The 24,000-nt window shown below is 52.5% G+C and overlaps 1 pseudogene; it reads right to left on the bottom strand.

Moving 5' to 3' along the window:
* The window catches only part of LOC124021198, a 135,939-nt pseudogene that overhangs the window by 82,488 nt on the left and 29,451 nt on the right, over positions 1–24,000 (bottom strand).

The following is a 24,000-nucleotide window of genomic DNA, read 5'->3' on the forward strand; positions in this document are numbered from 1 at the left end:
CACCACCTGCCATGAGGCTAGCGCTGCACCCCCGCCATAGCTCTACACCACCTGCCATAAGGCTAGCTCTGCACCCCCTGCCATAGCTCTGCACCACCTGCCATAAGGCTAGCTCTGCACCCCCTGCCATAGCTCTGCACCACCTGCCATGAGGCTAGCTCTGCACCCCCTGCCATAGCTCTACACCCCCTGCCATGAGGCTAGCTCTGCACCACCTGCCATGAGGCTAGCTCTGCACCACCTGCCATAGTGCTGCACCACCTGCCATGAGGCTAGCTCTGCACCCCCGCCATAGCTCTACACCACCTGCCATGAGGCTAGCTCTGCACCACCTGTCATAGCGCTGCACCACCTGCCATGAGGCTAGCTCTACACCCCCTGCCATAGCTCTGTACCACCTGCCATGAGGCAGAGTTAAACACACCAGACTGTGTTAGCCCTATGAGCTAAAGCCAATGTCTAAAGAGTCTAGCTCCATTTTCAGATATTATACGTTTCTAATTTTGTCAGATAGTCGTTTTCATTGACAGTTGAGGTGTACTCTTAGCTAGTTAGCTAACGTTACATGTATGATCTGTGAAGGAGCCCTGGAAAAGAGGCTTGAGTTCCCTAGTTGGAGATTTTTCCCAGTTTGTTGTTGTTGTTGTTGAGTTCCCTGTTGTTATTAACTCAGCATTAGAGTTGGGATTACGATTCCTTTTCTTTAACCTAGCTAGCTAGCTGCATGTCTAAACAAAAGACTTCACTATGCATGTTGTTATTAACTCAGCATTAGCATTAGCATTACTTCACTATGCATGTTGTTATTAACTCAGCATTAGCATTAGCATTAGTAACCATTCCACCGTACCGTTTACACCTTCTGTATCCTGTGATAAATAAACTTAGATTTTATTTGATAAAGTGTGTGTTTACCAGAAACGGTCATGTGAAGAACAACATGACCTGCACTAAAGTCAGATTAGGATACAGGCCGACTAGAAGAAGTGTATTTAGGATACAGGCCGACTAGAAGAAGTGTATTTAGGATACAGGCCGACTAGAAGAAGTGTATTTAGGATACAGGCCGACTAGAAGAAGTGTATTTAGGATACAGGCCGACTAGAAGAAGTGTATTTAGGATACAGGCCGACTAGAAGAAGTGTATTTAGGATACAGGCCGACGAGAAGAAGTGTATTTAGGATACAGGCCGACTAGAAGAAGTGTATTTAGGATACAGGCCGACGACAAGAAGTGTATTTAGGATACAGGCCGACTAGAAGAAGTGTATTTAGGATACAGGCCGACTAGAAGAAGTGTATTTAGGATACAGGCCGACTAGAAGAAGTGTATTTAGGATACAGGCCGACGACAAGAAGTGTATTTAGGATACAGGCCGACGACAAGAAGTGTATTTAGGTTACAGGCCGACGAGAAGAAGTGTATTTAGGATACAGGCCGACTAGAAGAAGTGTATTTAGGATACAGGCCGACTAGAAGAAGTGTTTTTAGGATACAGAAATCTTTGTTTTTTTACTACACTGCGAATCCTTAAAGAGATGGGTGGGGCTAAGGCTTAAGATATGGGTGGGGCTAAGGCTAACGAGATGGGTGGGGCTAAGGCTTAAGAGATGGGTGGGGCTAAGGCTTAAGAGGGTGTGAACGATGCAGAATAGGGGGCGGAGACAAGAGCTCTCCACTTGGTGTACCAACACATTCACAGGCCATTTTCTCAAAAGTGGGGTTACAAGTTTATCAACTTTCAAAGCAGAATGACTTTCTCATTGTTCCTCAACTGCAGTGTACGATGTACCATTTTCTAGCTTTAAGTCTCTACTTTTATCTAATGTAAAAAAAAAAACAATTTCAAATGTTGCAACATGAGACCAAATCCATGTGGTGGGTCACGTTTTCCAGTATACAGACACAGCCGATGTGTTTAAATGAAATCAACTTGATGCATCGAGCTTGTCTGATGCTTTAAGCCCACTGTTTGATGAAATAAGACACAAATGACTCAAGAGGGAGCCAGAGATCGAGATAACCAGAAGAAGAGAAACTTAACCAGCCCCTCCCATCCGCCTCCCTCTCCAGACCCTCCCATCCGCCTCCCTCTCCAGACCCTCCCATCCGCCTCCCTCTCCAGACCCTCCCATCCGCCTCCCTCTCCAGACCCTCCCATCCGCCTCCCTCTCCAGACCCTCCTATCCGCCTCCCTCTCCAGACCCTCCCATCCGCCTCCCTCTCCAGACCCTCCCATCCGCCTCCCTCTCCTGACCCTCCCATCCGCCTCCCTCTCCAGACCCTCCCATCCGCCTCCCTCTCCAGACCCTCCCATCCGCCTCCCTCTCCAGACCCTCCCATCCGCCTCCCTCCAGACCCTCCCATCCGCCTCCCTCTCCTGACCCTCCCTCTCCAGACCCTCCCATCCGCCTCCCTCTCCAGACCCTCCCATCCGCCTCCCTCTCCAGACCCTCCCATCCGCCTCCCTCTCCTGACCCTCCCTCTCCAGACCCTCCCATCCGCCTCCCTCTCCAGACCCTCCCATCCGCCTCCCTCTCCAGACCCTCCCATCCGCCTCCCTCTCCAGACCCTCCCATCCGCCTCCCTCTCCAGACCCTCCCATCCGCCTCCCTCTCCTGACCCTCCCTCTCCAGACCCTTCCATCCGCCTCCCTCTCCAGACCCTCCCATCCGCCTCCCTCTCCTGACCCTCCCATCCGCCTCCCTCTCCAGACCCTCCCATCCGCCTCCCTCTCCAGACCCTCCCATCCGCCTCCCTCTCCAGACCCTCCCATCCGCCTCCCTCTCCAGACCCTCCCATCCGCCTCCCTCTCCTGACCCTCCCTCTCCAGACCCTCCCATCCGCCTCCCTCTCCAGACCCTCCCATCCGCCTCCCTCTCCTGACCCTCCTCTCCAGACCCTCCCATCCGCCTCCCTCTCCAGACCCTCCCATCCGCCTCCCTCTCCAGACCCTCCCATCCGCCTCCCTCTCCAGACCCTCCCATCCGCCTCCCTCTCCAGACCCTCCCATCCGCCTCCCTCTCCTGACCCTCCCATCCGCCTCCCTCTCCAGACCCTCCCATCCGCCTCCCTCTCCAGACCCTCCCATCCGCCTCCCTCCAGACCCTCCCATCCGCCTCCCTCTCCAGACCCTCCCATCCGCCTCCCTCTCCAGACCCTCCCATCCCCCTCCCTCTCCTGACCCTCCCATCCCCCTCCCTCTCCAGACCCTCCCATCCGCCTCCCTCTCCAGACCCTCCCATCCGCCTCCCTCTCCTGACCCTCCCTCTCCAGACCCTCCCATCCGCCTCCCTCTCCAGACCCTCCCATCCGCCTCCCTCTCCTGACCCTCCCTCTCCAGACCCTCCCATCCGCCTCCCTCTCCAGACCCTCCCATCCGCCTCCCTCTCCAGACCCTCCCATCCGCCTCCCTCTCCAGACCCTCCCATCCGCCTCCCTCTCCTGACCCTCCCATCCGCCTCCCTCTCCAGACCCTCCCATCCGCCTCCCTCTCCAGACCCTCCCATCCGCCTCCCTCTCCAGACCCTCCCATCCGCCTCCCTCTCCAGACCCTCCCATCCGCCTCCCTCTCCAGACCCTCCCATCCGCCTCCCTCTCCAGACCCTCCCATCCGCCTCCCTCTCCAGACCCTCCCATCCGCCTCCCTCTCCTGACCCTCCCATCCGCCTCCCTCTCCAGACCCTCCCATCCGCCTCCCTCTCCAGACCCTCCCATCCGCCTCCCTCTCCAGACCCTCCCATCCGCCTCCCTCTCCTGACCCTCCCTCTCCAGACCCTCCCATCCGCCTCCCTCTCCAGACCCTCCCATCCGCCTCCCTCTCCAGACCCTCCCATCCGCCTCCCTCTCCAGACCCTCCCTCTCCTGACCCTCCCATCCGCCTCCCTCTCCAGACCCTCCCATCCGCCTCCCTCTCCAGACCCTCCCATCCGCCTCCCTCTCCAGACCCTCCCATCCGCCTCCCTCTCCAGACCCTCCCATCCGCCTCCCTCTCCAGACCCTCCCTCTCCAGACCCTCCCATCCGCCTCCCTCTCCAGACCCTCCCATCCGCCTCCCTCTCCAGACCCTCCCATCCGCCTCCCTCTCCAGACCCTCCCATCCGCCTCCCTCTCCAGACCCTCCCATCCGCCTCCCTCTCCAGACCCTCCCATCCGCCTCCCTCTCCAGACCCTCCCATCCGCCTCCCTCTCCAGACCCTCCCATCCGCCTCCTCTCCAGACCCTCCTCTCCTGACCCTCCCATCCGCCTCCCTCTCCAGACCCTCCCATCCGCCTCCCTCTCCAGACCCTCCCATCCGCCTCCCTCTCCAGACCCTCCCATCCGCCTCCCTCTCCAGACCCTCCCTCTCCAGACCCTCCCATCCGCCTCCCTCTCCAGACCCTCCCTCTCCAGACCCTCCCATCCGCCTCCCTCTCCAGACCCTCCCATCCGCCTCCCTCTCCAGACCCTCCCATCCGCCTCCCTCTCCAGACCCTCCCATCCGCCTCCCTCTCCTGACCCTCCCATCCGCCTCCCTCTCCAGACCCTCCCATCCGCCTCCCCTCTCCAGACCCTCCCATCCGCTTCCCTCTCCTGCCTCCCTCTCCACCCTCCCATCCGCCTCCCTCTCCAGACCCTCCCATCCGCCTCCCTCTCCAGACCCTCCCATCCGCCTCCCTCTCCTGACCCTCCCATCCGCCTCCCTCTCCAGACCCTCCCATCCGCCTCCCTCTCCAGACCCTCCCATCCGCCTCCCTCTCCAGACCCTCCCATCCGCCTCCCTCTCCAGACCCTCCCATCCGCCTCCCTCTCCTGACCCTCCCATCCGCCTCCCTCTCCTGACCCTCCCATCCGCCTCCCTCTCCAGACCCTCCCATCCGCCTCCCTCTCCAGACCCTCCCATCCGCCTCCCTCTCCAGACCCTCCCTCTCCAGACCCTCCCTCTCCAGACCCTCCCTCTCCAGACCCTCCCATCCGCCTCCCTCTCCAGACCCTCCCATCCGCCTCCCTCTCCAGACCCTCCCATCCGCCTCCCTCTCCAGACCCTCCCATCCGCCTCCCTCTCCTGACCCTCCCATCCGCCTCCCTCTCCAGACCCTCCCATCCGCCTCCCTCTCCAGACCCTCCCATCCGCCTCCCTCTCCAGACCCTCCCATCCGCCTCCCTCTCCTGACCCTCCCTCTCCAGACCCTCCCATCCGCCTCCCTCTCCAGACCCTCCCATCCGCCTCCCTCTCCAGACCCTCCCATCCACCTCCCTCTCCAGACCCTCCCTCTCCTGACCCTCCCATCCGCCTCCCTCTCCAGACCCTCCCATCCGCCTCCCTCTCCAGACCCTCCCATCCGCCTCCCTCTCCAGACCCTCCCATCCGCCTCCCTCTCCAGACCCTCCCATCCGCCTCCCTCTCCAGACCCTCCCTCTCCAGACCCTCCCATCCGCCTCCCTCTCCAGACCCTCCCTCTCCAGACCCTCCCATCCGCCTCCCTCTCCAGACCCTCCCTCTCCAGACCCTCCCATCCGCCTCCCTCTCCAGACCCTCCCATCCGCCTCCCTCTCCAGACCCTCCCATCCGCCTCCCTCTCCAGACCCTCCCATCCGCCTCCCTCTCCTGACCCTCCCATCCGCCTCCCTCTCCAGACCCCTCCCATCCGCCTCCCTCTCCAGACCCTCCCATCAGACTTCCCTCTCCTGACCCTCCCATCCGCCTCCCTCTCCAGACCCTCCCATCCGCCTCCCTCTCCAGACCCTCCCATCCGCCTCCCTCTCCTGACCCTCCCATCCGCCTCCCTCTCCAGACCCTCCCATCCGCCTCCCTCTCCAGACCCTCCCATCCGCCTCCCTCTCCAGACCCTCCCATCCGCCTCCCTCTCCAGACCCTCCCATCCGCCTCCCTCTCCTGACCCTCCCATCCGCCTCCCTCTCCTGACCCTCCCATCCGCCTCCCTCTCCAGACCCTCCCATCCGCCTCCCTCTCCAGACCCTCCCATCCGCCTCCCTCTCCAGACCCTCCCTCTCCAGACCCTCGCTCTCCAGACCCTCCCTCTCCAGACCCTCCCTCTCCAGACCCTCCCATCCGCCTCCCTCTCCAGACCCTCCCATCCGCCTCCCTCTCCAGACCCTCCCATCCGCCTCCCTCTCCAGACCCTCCCATCCGCCTCCCTCTCCTGACCCTCCCATCCGCCTCCCTCTCCAGACCCTCCCATCCGCCTCCCTCTCCAGACCCTCCCATCCGCCTCCCTCTCCAGACCCTCCCATCCGCCTCCCTCTCCTGACCCTCCCTCTCCAGACCCTCCCATCCGCCTCCCTCTCCAGACCCTCCCATCCACCTCCCTCTCCAGACCCTCCCTCTCCTGACCCTCCCATCCGTCTCCCTCTCCAGACCCTCCCATCCGCCTCCCTCTCCAGACCCTCCCATCCGCCTCCTCTCCAGACCCTCCCATCCGCCTCCCTCTCCAGACCCTCCCATCCGCCTCCCTCTCCAGACCCTCCCTCTCCAGACCCTCCCATCCGCCTCCCTCTCCAGACCCTCCTCTCCAGACCCTCCCATCCACCTCCCTCTCCAGACCCTCCCTCTCCTGACCCTCCCATCCGCCTCCCTCTCCAGACCCTCCCATCCGCCTCCCTCTCCAGACCCTCCCATCCGCCTCCCTCTCCAGACCCTCCCATCCGCCTCCCTCTCCAGACCCTCCCATCCGCCTCCTCTCCAGACCCTCCCTCTCCAGACCCTCCCATCCGCCTCCTCTCCAGACCCTCCCTCTCCAGACCCTCCCATCCGCCTCCCTCTCCAGACCCTCCCATCCGCCTCCCTCTCCAGACCCTCCCATCCGCCTCCCTCTCCAGACCCTCCCATCCGCCTCCCTCTCCAGACCCTCCCATCCGCCTCCCTCTCCAGACCCTCCCATCCGCCTCCCTCTCCTGACCCTCCCTCTCCAGACCCTCCCATCCGCCTCCCTCTCCAGACCCTCCCATCCGCCTCCCCTCTCCAGACCCTCCCATCCGCCTCCCTCTCCTGACCCTCCCCTCTCTCCAGACCCTTCCATCCGCCTCCCTCTCCAGACCCTCCCATCCGCCTCCCTCTCCAGACCCTCCCATCCGCCTCCCTCTCCAGACCCTCCCTCCTCCAGACCCTCCCATCCGCCTCCCTCTCCAGACCCTCCCATCCGCCTCCCATCCGCCCCTCTCCAGACCCTCCCATCCGCCTCCCTCTCCAGACCCTCCACCTCCATCCGCCTCCCTCTCCAGACCCTCCCATCCGCCTCCTCTCCAGACCCTCCGACCCTCCCTCTCCAGACCCTCCCATCCGCCTCCCTCTCCAGACCCTCCCATCCGCCTCCCTCTCCAGACCCTCCCATCCGCCTCCCTCTCCAGACCCTCCCATCCGCCTCCCTCTCCAGACCCTCCCATCCGCCTCCCTCTCCAGACCCTCCCATCCGCCTCCCTCTCCAGACCCTCCCATCCGCCTCCCTCTCCAGACCCTCCCATCCGCCTCCCTCTCCAGACCCTCCCATCCGCCTCCCTCTCCAGACCCTCCCATCCGCCTCCCTCTCCAGACCCTCCCATCCGCCTCCCTCTCCAGACCCTCCCATCCGCCTCCCTCTCCAGACCCTCCCATCCGCCTCCCTCTCCAGACCCTCCCCCTCTCTCCAGACCCTCCCATCCGCCTCCCTCTCCAGACCCTCCCATCCGCCTCCCTCTCCTGACCCTCCCATCCGCCTCCCTCTCCTGACCCTCCCATCCGCCTCCCTCTCCAGACCCTCCCATCCGCCTCCCTCTCCTGACCCTCCCTCTCCAGACCCTCCCATCCGCCTCCCTCCGCCTCCCTCCAGACCCTCCCATCCGCCTCCCTCTCCAGACCCTCCCATCCGCCTCCCTCTCCAGACCCTCCCATCCGCCTCCCTCTCCAGACCCTCCCATCCGCCTCCCTCTCCAGACCCTCCCATCCGCCTCCCTCTCCAGACCCTCCCATCCGCCTCCCTCTCCAGACCCTCCCATCCGCCTCCCTCTCCAGACCCTCCCATCCAGACCCTCCCATCCGCCTCCCTCTCCAGACCCTCCCATCCGCCTCCCTCTCCAGACCCTCCCATCCGCCTCCCTCTCCAGACCCTCCCATCCCCTCCCTCTCCAGACCCTCCCATCCCCGCCTCCCTCTCCAGACCCTCCCTCTCCAGACCCTCCCATCCGCCTCCCTCTCCAGACCCTCCCATCCGCCTCCCTCTCCAGACCCTCCCATCCGCCTCCCTCTCCTGACCCTCCCATCCGCCTCCCTCTCCAGACCCTCCCATCCGCCTCCCTCTCCAGACCCTCCCATCCGCTTCCCTCTCCTGACCCTCCCATCCGCCTCCCTCTCCAGACCCTCCCATCCGCCTCCCTCTCCAGACCCTCCCATCCGACCCTCCCTCTCCTGACCCTCCCATCCGCCTCCCTCTCCAGACCCTCCCATCCGCCTCCCCTCTCCAGACCCTCCCATCCGCCTCCCTCTCCAGACCCTCCCATCCGCCTCCCTCTCCAGACCCTCCCATCCGCCTCCCTCTCCTGACCCTCCCATCCGCCTCCCTCTCCTGACCCTCCCATCCGCCCTCCCTCTCCTGACCCTCCCATCCGCCTCCCTCTCCAGACCCTCCCATCCGCCTCCCTCTCCAGACCCTCCCTCTCCAGACCCTCCCTCTCCAGACCCTCCCTCTCCAGACCCTCCCATCCGCCTCCCTCTCCAGACCCTCCCATCCGCCTCCCTCTCCAGACCCTCCCATCCGCCTCCCTCTCCAGACCCTCCCATCCGCCTCCCTCTCCTGACCCTCCCATCCGCCTCCCTCTCCAGACCCTCCCATCCGCCTCCCTCTCCAGACCCTCCCATCCGCCTCCCTCTCCAGACCCTCCCATCCGCCTCCCTCTCCTGACCCTCCCTCTCCAGACCCTCCCATCCGCCTCCCTCTCCAGACCCTCCCATCCGCCTCCCTCTCCAGACCCTCCCATCCACCTCCCTCTCCAGACCCTCCCTCTCCTGACCCTCCCATCCGCCTCCCTCTCCAGACCCTCCCATCCGCCTCCCTCTCCAGACCCTCCCATCCGCCTCCCTCTCCAGACCCTCCCATCCGCCTCCCTCTCCAGACCCTCCCATCCGCCTCCCTCTCCAGACCCTCCCATCCGCCTCCCTCTCCAGACCCTCCCTCTCCAGACCCTCCCATCCGCCTCCCTCTCCAGACCCTCCCATCCGCCTCCCTCTCCAGACCCTCCCATCCGCCTCCCTCTCCAGACCCTCCCATCCGCCTCCCTCTCCAGACCCTCCCATCCGCCTCCCTCTCCAGACCCTCCCATCCGCCTCCCTCTCCTGACCCTCCCATCCGCCTCCCTCTCCTGACCCTCCCATCCGCCCTCCCTCTCCAGACCCTCCCATCCGCCTCCCTCTCCTGACCCTCCCATCCGCCTCCCTCTCCAGACCCTCCCATCCACCTCCCTCTCCAGACCCTCCCATCCGCCTCCCTCTCCTGACCCTCCCATCCGCCTCCCTCTCCTGACCCTCCCATCCGCCTCCCTCTCCAGACCCTCCCATCCGCCTCCCTCTCCAGACCCTCCCATCCGCCTCCCTCTCCAGACCCTCCCATCCGCCTCCCTCTCCAGACCCTCCCTCTCCAGACCCTCCCATCCGCCTCCCTCTCCTGACCCTCCCATCCGCCTCCCTCTCCTGACCCTCCCTCTCCAGACCCTCCCATCCGCCTCCCTCTCCTGACCCTCCCATCCGCCTCCCTCTCCTGACCCTCCCATCCGCCTCCCTCTCCAGACCCTCCCGTCCGCCTCCCTCTCCTGACGGCTGTCTCAGATCCTGCCGGTATTCTCCAGAAGTTGCCGGTAGTAAAAGGCTGGGAGGGTCGGCAACGTTCCTCATGTGGAAACGCCAATTTATCTTACTGCCACTCTGAGTGACAGTTGTGGCATTCACCTGCACAGTTTCACGGAACAGGTATCATTTAATTTATAATAACGTCTTCGTATCTCAAAATCATTGTCATGTGGTTAATCAACATTATATCTAACTGAAAATGATACAAACCTGAAAAGTAACTTCTATTCCCATTTACCAACTATGTAAAAACAGCCGACATGAAACCAACAAATAAAAACCAGCCCACAGATAGAAAATAACCTGATTAAAAATACCTCTCCTATAAATCACATTGTCTACACATGGCCTGTCTGCAAGGAACTAGAAACATTGTATCAACTACTAATCTGATAAACATACTGTAACTCTCCTATAAATCACATTGTCTACACATGGCCTGTCTGCAAGGGACTAGAAACATTGTATCAACTACTAACCTGATAAACATAACTCTCCTATAAATCACATTGTCTACACATGGCCTGTCTGCAAGGAACTAGAAACATTGTATCAACTATTAACTTGGAGAGCTAGCAAACTTGCAACATTGTTTAAAATATTCTGTGCCCTCCTGCACCAGTGAGCTCGGGACAGAAACAGCTGTAGGCTATTTACACAAGGGATAATCAGTAATTAGGTAGGCTTATTTTATGACATTTCCACTGGATCAGAGCATAACATTTATCCCTTTCACGCTGAGTGGTTATCGAAAGGGAGAGAGAGAGCTGGAAAGATTTTGTTTTTCAGATAGGTTGAGGAACTACTGTCATTATCAATTCATGTAAAAACAGACTTTGTTCGCTTGCTGTTTGAGGTGGAGAAAACATTACTGATGCTCCACAGCTTATTACTGGTGGGGCGCATTTAGATGCCTACAGACTATAGGGTAGACTACAGGGTAGACTATAGACTATAGGGTAGACTACAGGGTAGACTATAGACTATAGGGTAGACTACAGGGTAGACTATAGACTACAGGGTAGACTATAGACTAGACTATAGGGTAGACTATAGACTATAGGGTAGACTATAGACTATAGGGTAGACTACAGACTATAGGGTAGACTACAGACTATAGGGTAGACTATAGACTATGGGGTAGACTACAGGGTAGACTATAGACTATAGGGTAGACTATAGACTATAGGGTAGACTACAGACTACAGGGTAGACTACAGACTACAGGGTAGACTACAGGGTAGACTATAGACTACAGGGTAGACTACAGGGTAGACTATAGGGTAGACTATAGGGTAGACTATAGGGTAGACTATAGGGTAGACTACAGGGTAGACTATAGACTACAGGGTAGACTATAGACTATAGGGTAGACTAAGGGTAGACTACAGGGTAGACTAAAGGGTAGACTATAGGGTAGATTATAGGGTAGACTATAGACTACAGGGTAGACTGCAGACTATAGGGTAGACTATAGGGTAGACTATAGACTATAGGGTAGACTATAGGGTAGACTATAGACTATAGGGTAGACTATAGGGTAGACTATAGGGTAGACTATAGGGTAGACTATAGACTACAGGGTAGACTATAGACTATAGGGTAGACTATAGGGTAGACTATAGACTACAGGGTAGACTATAGACTATAGGGTAGACTATAGACTATAGGGTAGACTATAGGGTAGACTATAGACTATAGGGTAGACTACAGGGTAGACTATCAACTACAGGGTAGACTATAGACTATAGGGTAGACTATAGACTATAGGGTAGACTATAGGGTAGTCTAAATGGTAGACTATAGACTACAGGGTAGACTACAGGGTAGACTGTAGACTATAGGGTAGACTATAGGGTAGACTATAGACTATAGGGTAGACTATAGGGTAGACTATAGACTACAGGGTAGACTATAGACTATAGGGTAGACTATAGGGAAGACTATAGACTATAGGGTAGACTATAGACTATAGGGTAGACTATAGACTATAGGGCAGACTATAGACTACAGGGTAGACTATAGACTATAGGGTAGACTACAGGGTAGACTATAGACTATAGGGTAGACTATAGACTACAGGGTAGACTATAGACTATAGGGTAGACAATATACTATAGGGTAGACAATAGACTATAGGGTAGACTACAGGGTAGACTATAGACTACAGGGTAGACTATAGACTACAGGGTAGACTATAGACTATAGGGTAGACTATAGAGTAGACTATAGACTATAGGGTAGACTATAGACTATAGGGTAGACTATAGACTATAAGGTAGACTATAGACTATAGGGTAGACTATAGGGTAGACTACAGGGTAGACAATAGACTATAGGGTAGACTATAGAGTAGACTACAGGGTAGACAATAGACTACAGGGTAGACTATAGACTACAGGGTAGACTATAGACTACAGGGTAGACTATAGACTACAGGGTAGACTATAGACTATAGGGTAGACTATAGACTATAGGGTAGACTATAGGGTAGACTACAGGGTAGACAATAGACTATAGGGTAGACTATAGAGTAGACTACAGGGTAGACAATAGACTACAGGGTAGACTATAGACTACAGGGTAGACTATAGACTATAGGGTAGACTATAGACTACAGGGTAGACTATAGACTACAGGGTAGACTATAGACTATAGAGTAGACTATAGACTATAGGGTAGACTAGAGACTATAGGGTAGACTATAGACTATAGGGTAGACTATAGACTATAGGGTAGACTATAGGGTAGACTACAGGGTAGACAATAGACTATAGGGTAGACTATAGAGTAGACTACAGGGTAGACAATAGACTACAGGGTAGACTATAGACTACAGGGTAGACTATAGACTACAGGGTAGACTATAGACTACAGGGTAGACTATAGACTACAGGGTAGACTATAGACTATAGGGTAGACTATAGACTATAGGGTAGACTATAGACTATAGGGTAGACTATAGGGTAGACTACAGGGTAGACAATAGACTATAGGGTAGACTATAGAGTAGACTACAGGGTAGACAATAGACTATAGGGTAGACTATAGAGTAGACTACAGGGTAGACAATAGACTACAGGGTAGACTATAGACTACAGGGTAGACAATAGACTACAGGGTAGACTATAGACTACAGGGTAGACTATAGACTATAGGGTAGTCTATAGACTATAGGGTAGACTATAGACTATAGAGTAGACTATAGACTATAGGGTAGACTATAGACTATAGGGTAGACTATAGACTATAGGGTAGACTATAGACTATAGGGTAGACTATAGGGTAGACTACAGGGTAGACAATAGACTATAGGGTAGACTATAGAGTAGACTACAGGGTAGACTATAGACTACAGGGTAGACTATAGACTATAGGGTAGTCTATAGACTATAGGGTAGTCTATAGACTATAGGGTAGTCTATAGGGTAGACTATAGAGTAGACTATAGGGTAGACTACAGGGTAGACTACAGGGTAGACTACAGGGTAGACTATAGAGTATAGGGTAGATTATATACTACAGGGTAGACTAGAGATTATAGGGTAGACTAGAGACTATAGGGTAGACTATAGACTATAGGGTATACTATAGGGTAGACTATAGACTAGACTATATTATTTTACTAGGCAAGTCAGTTAAGAACAAATTCTTATTTGCAATGACGGCCTAGGAACAGTGGGTTAAGGACAGATTTGTACCTTTGTGTCAGCCCGGGGGTTTGAATTTGTAACCTTCTGGTTACTAGTCCAACGCTCTAACCACTAGCCTAACCTGTCGCCCCTATAGGGTAGACTATAGGGTAGACTATAGACTATAGGGTAGAATATACACTATAGGGTAGACTATAGGGTAGACTATAGACTATAGGGTAGACTACAGGGTAGACTATAGACTATAGCGTAGACTATAGACTATAGGGTAGACTATAGACTACAGGGTAGACTATAGGGTAGACTATAGACTATAGGGTAGACTATAGTGTAGACTATAGTGTAGACTATAGGGTAGACTATAGGGACGACTATAGACTATGGTGTAGACTATAGGGTAGACTATAGACTATAGGGTAGACTATAGGGTAGACTATAGACTAGACTATAGGGTAGACTATAGACTAGACTATAGGGTAGACTATAGACTATAGGGTAGACTATAGGGTAGACTATAGACTACAGGGTAGACAACAGGGTAGACTATAGACTACAGGGTAGACTATAGGGTAGACTATAGACTATAGGGTAGACTACAGGGTAGACTATAGACTATAGGGTAGACTATAGACTACAGGGTAGACTACAGGGTAGACTGTAGACTATGGGGTAGACTATAGACTATAGGGTAGACTATAGACTATAGTGTAGACTATAGACTATAGTGTAGACTATAGGGTAGACTATAGGGTAGACTATAGACTATAGGGTAGACTATAGGGTGGTCTAAATGGTAGACTATAGACTACAGGGTAGACTACAGGGTAGACTATAGACTATAGGGTAGACTATAGGGTAGACTAAATGGTAGACTATAGACTACAGAGTAGACTATAGACTATGGTGTAGACTATAGGGTAGACTATATACTATAGGGTAGACTATAGGGAAGACTATAGACTATAGGGTAGACTATAGGGACGACTATAGACTATAGGGTAGACTATAGGGTAGACTATAGGGTAGACTATAGACTATAGGGTAGACTATAGACTATAGGGTAGACTATAGACTATAGTGTAGACTATAGGGTAGGCTATAGACTATAGGGTAGACTATAGTGTAGACTATAGACTATAGGGACAACTATAGACTATAGGGTAGACTATAGACTATAGGGTAGACTATAGGGCAGACTATAGACATAGTGTAGACTATAGGGTAGACTATAGACTATAGGGTAGACTATAGGGTAGACTGTAGACTATAGGGTAGACTATAGGGTAGACTATAGACTATAGGGTAGACTATAGGGTGGTCTAAATGGTAGACTATAGACTACAGGGTAGACTACAGGGTAGACTATAGACTATAGGGTAGACTATAGGGTAGACTAAATGGTAGACTATAGACTACAGAGTAGACTATAGACTATGGTGTAGACTATAGGGTAGACTATATACTATAGGGTAGACTATAGGGAAGACTATAGACTATAGGGTAGACTATAGGGACGACTATAGACTATAGGGTAGACTATAGGGTAGACTATAGGGTAGACTATAGACTATAGGGTAGACTATAGACTATAGGGTAGACTATAGGGTAGGCTATAGACTATAGGGTAGACTATAGGGTAGACTATAGACTATAGGGTAGACTATAGGGTAGACTGTAGACTATAGGGCAGACTATAGACATAGTGTAGACTATAGGGTAGACTATAGACTATAGGGTAGACTATAGGGTAGACTGTAGACTATAGTGTAGACTATAGTGTAGACTATAGACTATAGGTTAGACTATAGGGTAGACTATAGACTATAGGGTAGACTATAAGGTAGACTACAGTGTAGACTATAAAGTAGACTACAGTGTAGACTATAAGGTAGACTACAGTGTAGACTATAAGGTAGACTACAGTGTAGACTATAAGGTAGACTACAGTGTAGACTATAGGTTAGACTATAGGGTAGACTATAGACTATAGGGTAGACTATAAGGTAGACTATAAGGTAGACTATAAGGTAGACTACAGTGTAGACTATAAGGTAGACTACAGTGTAGACTATAAGGTAGACTACAGTGTAGACTATAAGGTAGACTATAGGTTAGACTATAGGGTAGACTATAGACTATAGGGTAGACTATAAGGTAGACTACAGTGTAGACTATAAGGTAGACTACAGTGTAGACTATAAGGTAGACTATAGGCCTACTCAGAAAATTGACAATTACTAAATTTAGCAAAACTCGTAAATGGAATGAAAAAAAAACTAAACGTGTTTCTCACAAGAGGTTTGTGCTCTGAAAACAACATCTCCACTCCTACAGTCAGAATGGTAAAAAACGAATAGTAATATATTGAAGGCAGCGTAGCCTAGTGGTTAGAGTGTAGAGGAGGTAGGTCGCCTAGTCGTTAGAGTGTAGAGGAGGCAGGTAGTCTAGTGGTTAGAGTGTAGAGGAGGCAGCGTTGCCTAGTGGTTAGAGTGTAGAGGAGGTAGGTCGCCTAGTCGTTAGAGTGTAGAGGAGGCTGGTAGCCTAGTGGTTAGAGTGGAGAGGAGGCAGGTAGCCTAGTGGTTAGAGTGTAGAGGAGGCTGGTAGCCTAGTGGTTAGAGTGGAGAGGAGGCAGGTAGCCTAGTGGTTAGAGTGTAGAGGAGACAGGTAGCCTAGTGGTTAGAGTGTAGAGGAGGCTGGTAGCCTAGTGGTTAGAGTGTAGAGGAGGCAGGTAGCCTAGTGGTTAGAGTGTAGAGGAGGCTGGTAGCCTAGTGGTTAGAGTGTCGAGGAGGCAGGTAGCCTAGTGGTTAGAGTGGAGAGGAGACAGGTAGCCTAGTGGTTAGAGTGTAGAGGAGGCAGGTAGCCTAGTGGTTAGAGTGTAGAGGAGGTAGGTCGCCTAGTGGTTAGAGTGTAGAGGAGGCAGCGTTGCCTAGTGGTTAGAGTGTAGAGGAGGTAGGTCGCCTAGTGGTTAGAGTGTAGAGGCGGCAGGTAGCCTAGTGGTTAGAGTGTAGAGGAGGCTGGTAGCCTAGTGGTTAGAGTGTAGAGGCGGCAGGTAGTCTAGTGGTTAGAGTGTAGGGGCGGCAGGTAGCCTAGTGGTTAGAGTGTAGAGGAGGCAGGTTAGCCTAGTGGTTAGAGTGTAGAGGAGGCAGGTAGCCTAGTGGTTAGAGTGTAGAGGAGGCAGGTAGCCTAGTGGTTAGAGCATTGGACTGGTAACCGAAAGGTTACAAGTTCAAATCCCCGAGCTGACAAGGTACAAATCTGTCGTTCTGCCCTTGAACAGGCAGTTAACCCACTGTTCCTAGGGCCGTCATTGAAAATAAGAATTTGTTCTTAACTGACTTGCCTGGTTAAATAAAGGTAAACAATTTTTTTTTTACAGAAATGAGTGAAACCAAACAAACATTATAGATGATAAATTATAGGAATTAACAGTGAATATACTACTGGTGATAAATGTACTGAATTAATGATAGACGCAAACAATTCACACAATGAAGTCATGAAATAATGAACGTGCACAAATTGGCGGGAGAGAGACATACATTGTGCAATTTAGCCACTCTCCCCAGCGGCCCCGACAATGGATTAGTCTCGGCCTTCACAATGGATTAGTCTCAGCCTTCACAATGGATTAGTCTCGGCCTTCACAATGGATTAGTCTGGGCCTTCACAATGGATTAGTCTCGGCCTTCACAATGGATTAGTCTCAGCCTTCACAATGGATTAGTCTCTGCCCCGACAATGGATTAGTCTCTGCCTTCACAATGGATTAGTCTCGGCCTTCACAATGGATTAGTCTCGGCCTTCACAATGGATTAGTCTGGGCCTTCACAATGGATTAGTCTGGGCCTTCACAATGGATTAGTCTGGGCCTTCACAATGGATTAGTCTCAGCCTTCACAATGGATTAGTCTGGGCCTTCACAATGGATTAGTCTCGGCCCTCACAATGGATTAGTCTCGGCCCTCACAATGGATTAGTCTCGGCCCTCACAATGGATTAGTCTGGGGCTTCACAATGGATTAGTCTGGGCCTTCACAATGGATTAGTCTCAGCCTTCACAATGGATTAGTCTCAGCCTTCACAATGGATTAGTCTCTGCCTTCACAATGGATTAGTCTGGGCCTTCACAATGGATTAGTTCACTAAAATGGGCACGAATAAGACAGGAGTCTCATGTGCCATAAATAATATATATATATTTGCTACTGCTCGACCCCAAAACATAGACCAACAGCATATTGGCCAAACAATCAACCAGTCGATTAATTGGGGTCAGCCTATTGGCCAAACAATCGACCAGTCGACTAATTGGGGTCGAACCATATAAAGCACGATGAACCCACTGGGCAAAAACTGGTCAACGTTGTTTCCATGTCATTTCAACAAAATAATTCCACGTGATGATGTTGAATCAATGTGTAAAACTGATTGGATTTGCAATTTCGTATTTTTGTCACCCAACGTTTAACCTAAATCCAATGACGTGGTGAATGTTTTTGTTGATTTCACATTGAATTCACGTATTTTGTCAACCAAATTTATATCAAAACTAGACATTGAACTGATATCTGTGCCCAGGGGGCAATGTTAGGCACAACTCACCCTGGCAGAATCCGTCAATCTCCTCATGTCCCAGACGACAGACGCATCGCCCCAGAGGAACCAGCCAGTCCCCGTCCGCCCCACAGTACAGTTTGGGCGTGTCCCTCTCCTCTGCGTTCTCCACGCACGCTCCCCGCACCTCCACCAGCGAGGAGGAGTCGACCTTTGGTACCGTGTCTGGGAACGCTGCCAGGTTCCTCAGAGTGGATGGACAGCGCTTCGATAAGGAGAGAGATAGAAAGTCAGCACAGGGCAAAAGCAAAAGTATTCATCCCACTTGGAGTTCTTGTTGCAAACTGTCATTTAAATGGATTTATATTTTATTTTTTTATTTTATTTTATATTTATTTTTTTATTTCATGTAATGGACAAACACTAAATAGTACAAATTGGTGGAAAAAAACAACACTTGTTTCAAAAAAATACCAAAATAAATAAATGAAAAGTGGTGTGTGCATATGTATTCACCTCCTCTGCTATGAAGCCCCAAAATAAGAACCAATTACCTTCAGAAGCCACATAATTAGTTAAATAAAGTCCACATGTGTGCAGTCCAAGAGTCACATGATCTCAGTATATATACACCTGTTCTGAAAGGCCCCAGAGTCTAAGCCTAAGCAAGGGGCACCACCAAGCAAGAGGCACCACCAAGCAAGAGGCACCACCAAGCAAGGGGCACCACCAAGCAAGGGGCACCACCAAGCAAGGGGCACCACCAAGCAAGAGGCACCACCAAGCAAGAGGCACCACCAAGCAAGAGGCACCACCAAGCAAGGGGCACCACCAAGCAAGGGGCACCACCAAGCAAGAGGCACCACCAAGCAAGAGGCACCACCAAGCAAGAGGCACCACCAAGCAAGGGGCACCACCAAGCAAGGGGCACCACCAAGCAAGAGGCACCACCAAGCAAGAGGCACCACCAAGCAAGAGGCACCACCAAGCAAGGGGCACCACCAAGCAAGAGGCACCACCAAGCAAGGGGCACCACCAAGCAAGGGGCACCACCAAGCAAGAGGCACCACCAAGCAAGAGGCACCACCAAGCAAGAGGCACCACCAAGCAAGGGGCACCACCAAGCAAGAGGCACCACCAAGCAAGAGGCACCACCAAGCAAGGGGCACCACCAAGCAAGAGGCACCACCAAGCAAGAGGCACCACCAAGCAAGGGGCACCACCAAGCAAGAGGCACCATGAAGACCAAGCAGCTCTCCAAACAGGTCAGGGACAAAGTTGTGGAGAAGTACAGATCATGGTTAGGTTTTTTTTTAAATATCAGAAACTTTGAAGAATATTGCACCACAACAAACCCGCCAAGAGAGGGCCGCCCACCAAAACTCACAGACCAGGTAAGGAGGGCATTAATCAGAGAGGCACCAAAGAGACCAAAGATAACCCTGAAGGAGCTGCAAAGCTCCACAGTGGAGATTGGAGTATCTGTCCATAGGACCACTTTAAGCCGTACTCTCCACAGAGCTGGGCTTTACGGAAGAATGGCCAAAAAAAGCCATTGCTTAAAGAAAAAAAAAAGCAAACACGTTTGGTGTTCACCAAAAGGCATATGGGAGACTCCCCAAACATATGGAAGAAGGTACTCTGGTCAGCTTTTTGGCCATCAAGGAAAACGCTATGTCTGGCGCAAACCCAACACCTCTTATCACCCCGAGAACACCATCCATGTTTTTCATCGGCAGGGACTGAGAAACTGGTCAGAATTGAAGAAATGATGGATGGTGCCAAATACAGGGAAATTCTTGAGGGAAACCTGTTTCAGTCTTCCAGAGATTTGAGACCTGGACGGAGGTTCACCTTCCAGCAGGACAATGACCCTAAGCATACTGCTAAAGCAACACTTGAGTGGTTTAAGGGGAAACATTTAAATGTCTTGGAATGGCCTAGTCAAAGCACAGACCTCAATCCAATTGAGAATCTGTGGTATGACTTAAAGATTGTTGTACACCAGCAGAACCCATCCAACTTGAAGGAGCTGGAGCAGTTTTGCCTTGAATAATGGGCAAAAATCCCAGTGGCTAGATGTACCAAGCTTATAGAGACAAACCCCAAGAGACTTGCAGCTGTAATTGCTGCAAAAGGTGGCTCTACAAGGTATTGACTTTGTGGGGGGTGAATAGTTATGCACGCTCAAGATTTCTGTTTTTCTGTCTTATTTCTTACACAATAAAAAATATTTTGCATCTTCAAAGACAGACAGACAGACAGACAGACAGACAGACAGACAGACAGACAGACAGACAGACAGACAGACAGACAGACAGACAGACAGACAGACAGACAGACAGACAGACAGACAGACAGACAGACAGACAGACAGACAGACAGACAGACAGACAGACAGACAGACAGACAGACAGACAGACAGACAGACAGACAGACAGACAGACATCAACATCACAATACCTTATAGAACACCTTGACGGAGACCAGAGCGATACACGCCCCCACATCCTGGAACGCCAGGTAGAAGCCCTTCTGGGTCACGGGGCCGACCTCTCTGACCTCAAATCAAAATAAAGTTTTTATTTGTCATAGGCTTACAGTAGAGCGGAGGCTACACAATGAAATGACCTCTCCTCTCAAACAGCATCTATTATAAGGGCAGTAACAGGGAGATTCAACATGCTCCGTAAAGACCTGTGGCGAGGCCTCTACGCTAAGAGTCCATATATATTATTATAGATTCAACATGGCTCCCAGGCCTCTACCCTAAGAGTCCATATATATTATTATAGATTCAACATGGCTCCCAGGCCTCTACCCTAAGAGTCCATATATATTATTATAGATTCAACATGGCTCCCAGGCCTCTACGCTAAGAGTCCATATATATTATTATAGATTCAACATGGCTCCCAGTCCTCTACCCTAAGAGTCCATATATATTATTATAGATTCAACATGGCTCCCAGGCCTCTACGCTAAGAGTCCATATATATTATTATAGATTCAACATGGCTCCCAGTCCTCTACCCTAAGAGTCCATATATATTATTATAGATTCAACATGGCTCCCAGTCCTCTACCCTAAGAGTCCATATATATTATTATAGATTCAACATGGCTCCCAGGCCTCTACCCTAAGAGTCCATATATATTATTATAGATTCAACATGGCTCCCAGGTCTCTACCCTGTGTTGTGTTACAGTATGTCTGGGTCGTGGCCTCCAGGTAATATCCTGGGTCAACAGATTACTGTAGTGAATGTATAGATAGAGAGAGGAGGCAGGTAGTCTAGTGGTTAGAGTGTAGAGGCAGCTGGTAGTCTAGTGGTTAGAGTGTAGAGGAGGCAGGTAGCCTAGTGGTTAGAGTGTAGAGGAGGCAGGTAGCCTAGTGGTTAGAGTGTAGAGGAGGCAGGTAGCCTAGTGGTTAGAGTGTAGAGGAGGCAGGTAGCCTAGTGGTTAGAGTGTAGAGGAGGCAGGTAGTCTAGTGGTTAGAGTGTAGAGGAGGCAGGTAGTCTAGTGGTTAGAGTGTAGAGGAGGCAGGTAGCCTAGTGGTTAGAGTGTAGAGGAGGCAGGTAGCCTAGTGGTTAGAGTGTAGAGGAGGCAGGTAGTCTAGTGGTTAGAGTGTAGAGGAGGCAGGTAGCCTAGTGGTTAGAGTGTAGAGGAGGCAGGTAGCCTAGTGGTTAGAGTGTAGAGGAGGCAGGTAGCCTAGTGGTTAGAGTGTAGAGGAGGCAGGTAGCCTAGTGGTTAGAGTGTAGAGGAGGCAGGTAGTCTAGTGGTTAGAGTGTAGAGGAGGCAGGTAGTCTAGTGGTTAGAGTGTAGAGGAGGCAGGTAGCCTAGTGGTTAGAGTGTAGAGGAGGCAGGTAGCCTAGTGGTTAGAGTGTAGAGGAGGCAGGTAGCCTAGTGGTTAGAGTGTAGAGGAGGCAGGTAGCCTAGTGGTTAGAGTGTAGAGGAGGCAGGTAGTCTAGTGGTTAGAGTGTAGAGGAGGCAGGTAGTCTAGTGGTTAGAGTGTAGAGGAGGCAGGTAGCCTAGTGGTTAGAGTGTAGAGGAGGCAGGTAGTCTAGTGGTTAGAGTGTAGAGGAGGCAGGTAGTCTAGTGGTTAGAGTGTAGAGGAGGCAGGTAGCCTAGTGGTTAGAGTGTAGAGGAGGCAGGTAGCCTAGTGGTTAGAGTGTAGAGGAGGCAGGTAGTCTAGTGGTTAGAGTGTAGAGGAGGCAGGTAGTCTAGTGGTTAGAGTGTAGAGGAGGTAGGTAGCCTAGTGGTTAGAGCGTCGAGGAGGCAGGTAGCCTAGTGGTTAGAGCGTAGAGGAGGCAGGTAGTCTAGTGGTTAGAGTGTAGAGGTGGCAGGTAGCCTAGTGGTTAGAGTGTAGGGACGGCAGGTCGCCTAGTGGTTAGAGTGTAGAGGAGGCAGGTAGCCTAGTGGTTAGAGCGTAGAGGAGGCAGGTAGCCTAGTGGTTAGAGTGTAGAGGAGGCAGGTAGCCTAGTGGTTAGAGTGTAGAGGCGGCAGGTAGCCTAGTGGTTAGAGTGTAGAGGCGGCAGGTAGCCTAGTGGTTAGAGTGTAGAGGAGGCAGGTAGCCTAGTGGTTAGAGTGTAGAGGAGGCAGGTAGCCTAGTGGTTAGAGTGTAGAGGAGGCAGGTAGCCTAGTGGTTAGAGCGTAGAGGAGGCAGGTAGCCTAGTGGTTAGAGTGTAGAGGAGGCAGGTAGTCTAGTGGTTAGAGTGTAGAGGAGGCAGGTAGCCTAGTGGTTAGAGCGTAGAGGAGGCAGGTAGCCTAGTGGTTAGAGCGTAGAGGAGGCAGGTAGCCTAGTGGTTAGAGTGTAGAGGAGGCAGGTAGTCTAGTGGTTAGAGTGTAGAGGAGGCAGGGTAGCCTAGTGGTTAGAGTGTAGAGGAGGTAGGTAGCCTAGTGGTTAGAGTGTCGAGGAGGCAGGTAGCCTAGTGGTTAGAGTGTAGAGGAGGTAGGTAGCCTAGTGGTTAGAGTGTCGAGGAGGCAGGTAGCCTAGTGGTTAGAGTGTAGAGGAGGTAGGTAGCCTAGTGGTTAGAGTGTAGAGGAGGCAGGTAGCCTAGTGGTTAGAGTGTCGAGGAGGCAGGTAGCCTAGTGGTTAGAGTGTAGAGGAGGTAGGTAGCCTAGTGGTTAGAGTGTCGAGGAGGCAGGTAGCCTAGTGGTTAGAGTGTAGAGGAGGTAGGTAGCCTAGTGGTTAGAGTGTCGAGGAGGCAGGTAGCCTAGTGGTTAGAGTGTCGAGGAGGCAGGTAGCCTAGTGGTTAGAGTGTAGAGGAGGTAGGTAGCCTAGTGGTTAGAGTGTAGAGGAGGCAGGTAGCCTAGTGGTTAGAGTGTAGAGGTGACAGGGTAGCCTAGTGGTTAGAGTGTAGAGGAGGCAGGTAGCCTAGTGGTTAGAGTGTAGAGGAGGCAGGTAGTCTAGTGGTTAGAGTGTAGAGGAGGCAGGTAGCCTAGTGGTTAGAGTGTAGAGGAGGCAGGTAGCCTAGTGGTTAGAGCGTAGAGGAGGCAGGTAGCCTAGTGGTTAGAGTGTAGAGGAGGCAGGTAGTCTAGTGGTTAGAGTGTAGAGGAGGCAGGGTAGCCTAGTGGTTAGAGTGTAGAGGAGGTAGGTAGCCTAGTGGTTAGAGTGTCGAGGAGGCAGGTAGCCTAGTGGTTAGAGTGTAGAGGAGGTAGGTAGCCTAGTGGTTAGAGTGTCGAGGAGGCAGGTAGCCTAGTGGTTAGAGTGTAGAGGAGGTAGGTAGCCTAGTGGTTAGAGTGTAGAGGAGGCAGGTAGCCTAGTGGTTAGAGTGTCGAGGAGGCAGGTAGCCTAGTGGTTAGAGTGTAGAGGAGGTAGGTAGCCTAGTGGTTAGAGTGTCGAGGAGGCAGGTAGCCTAGTGGTTAGAGTGTAGAGGAGGTAGGTAGCCTAGTGGTTAGAGTGTCGAGGAGGCAGGTAGCCTAGTGGTTAGAGTGTCGAGGAGGCAGGTAGCCTAGTGGTTAGAGTGTAGAGGAG

The sequence above is a fragment of the Oncorhynchus gorbuscha genome, unplaced genomic scaffold, assembly GCF_021184085.1.
Source record: "Oncorhynchus gorbuscha isolate QuinsamMale2020 ecotype Even-year unplaced genomic scaffold, OgorEven_v1.0 Un_scaffold_1083, whole genome shotgun sequence".
Classification (NCBI taxonomy): Eukaryota; Metazoa; Chordata; class Actinopteri; order Salmoniformes; family Salmonidae; genus Oncorhynchus; species Oncorhynchus gorbuscha.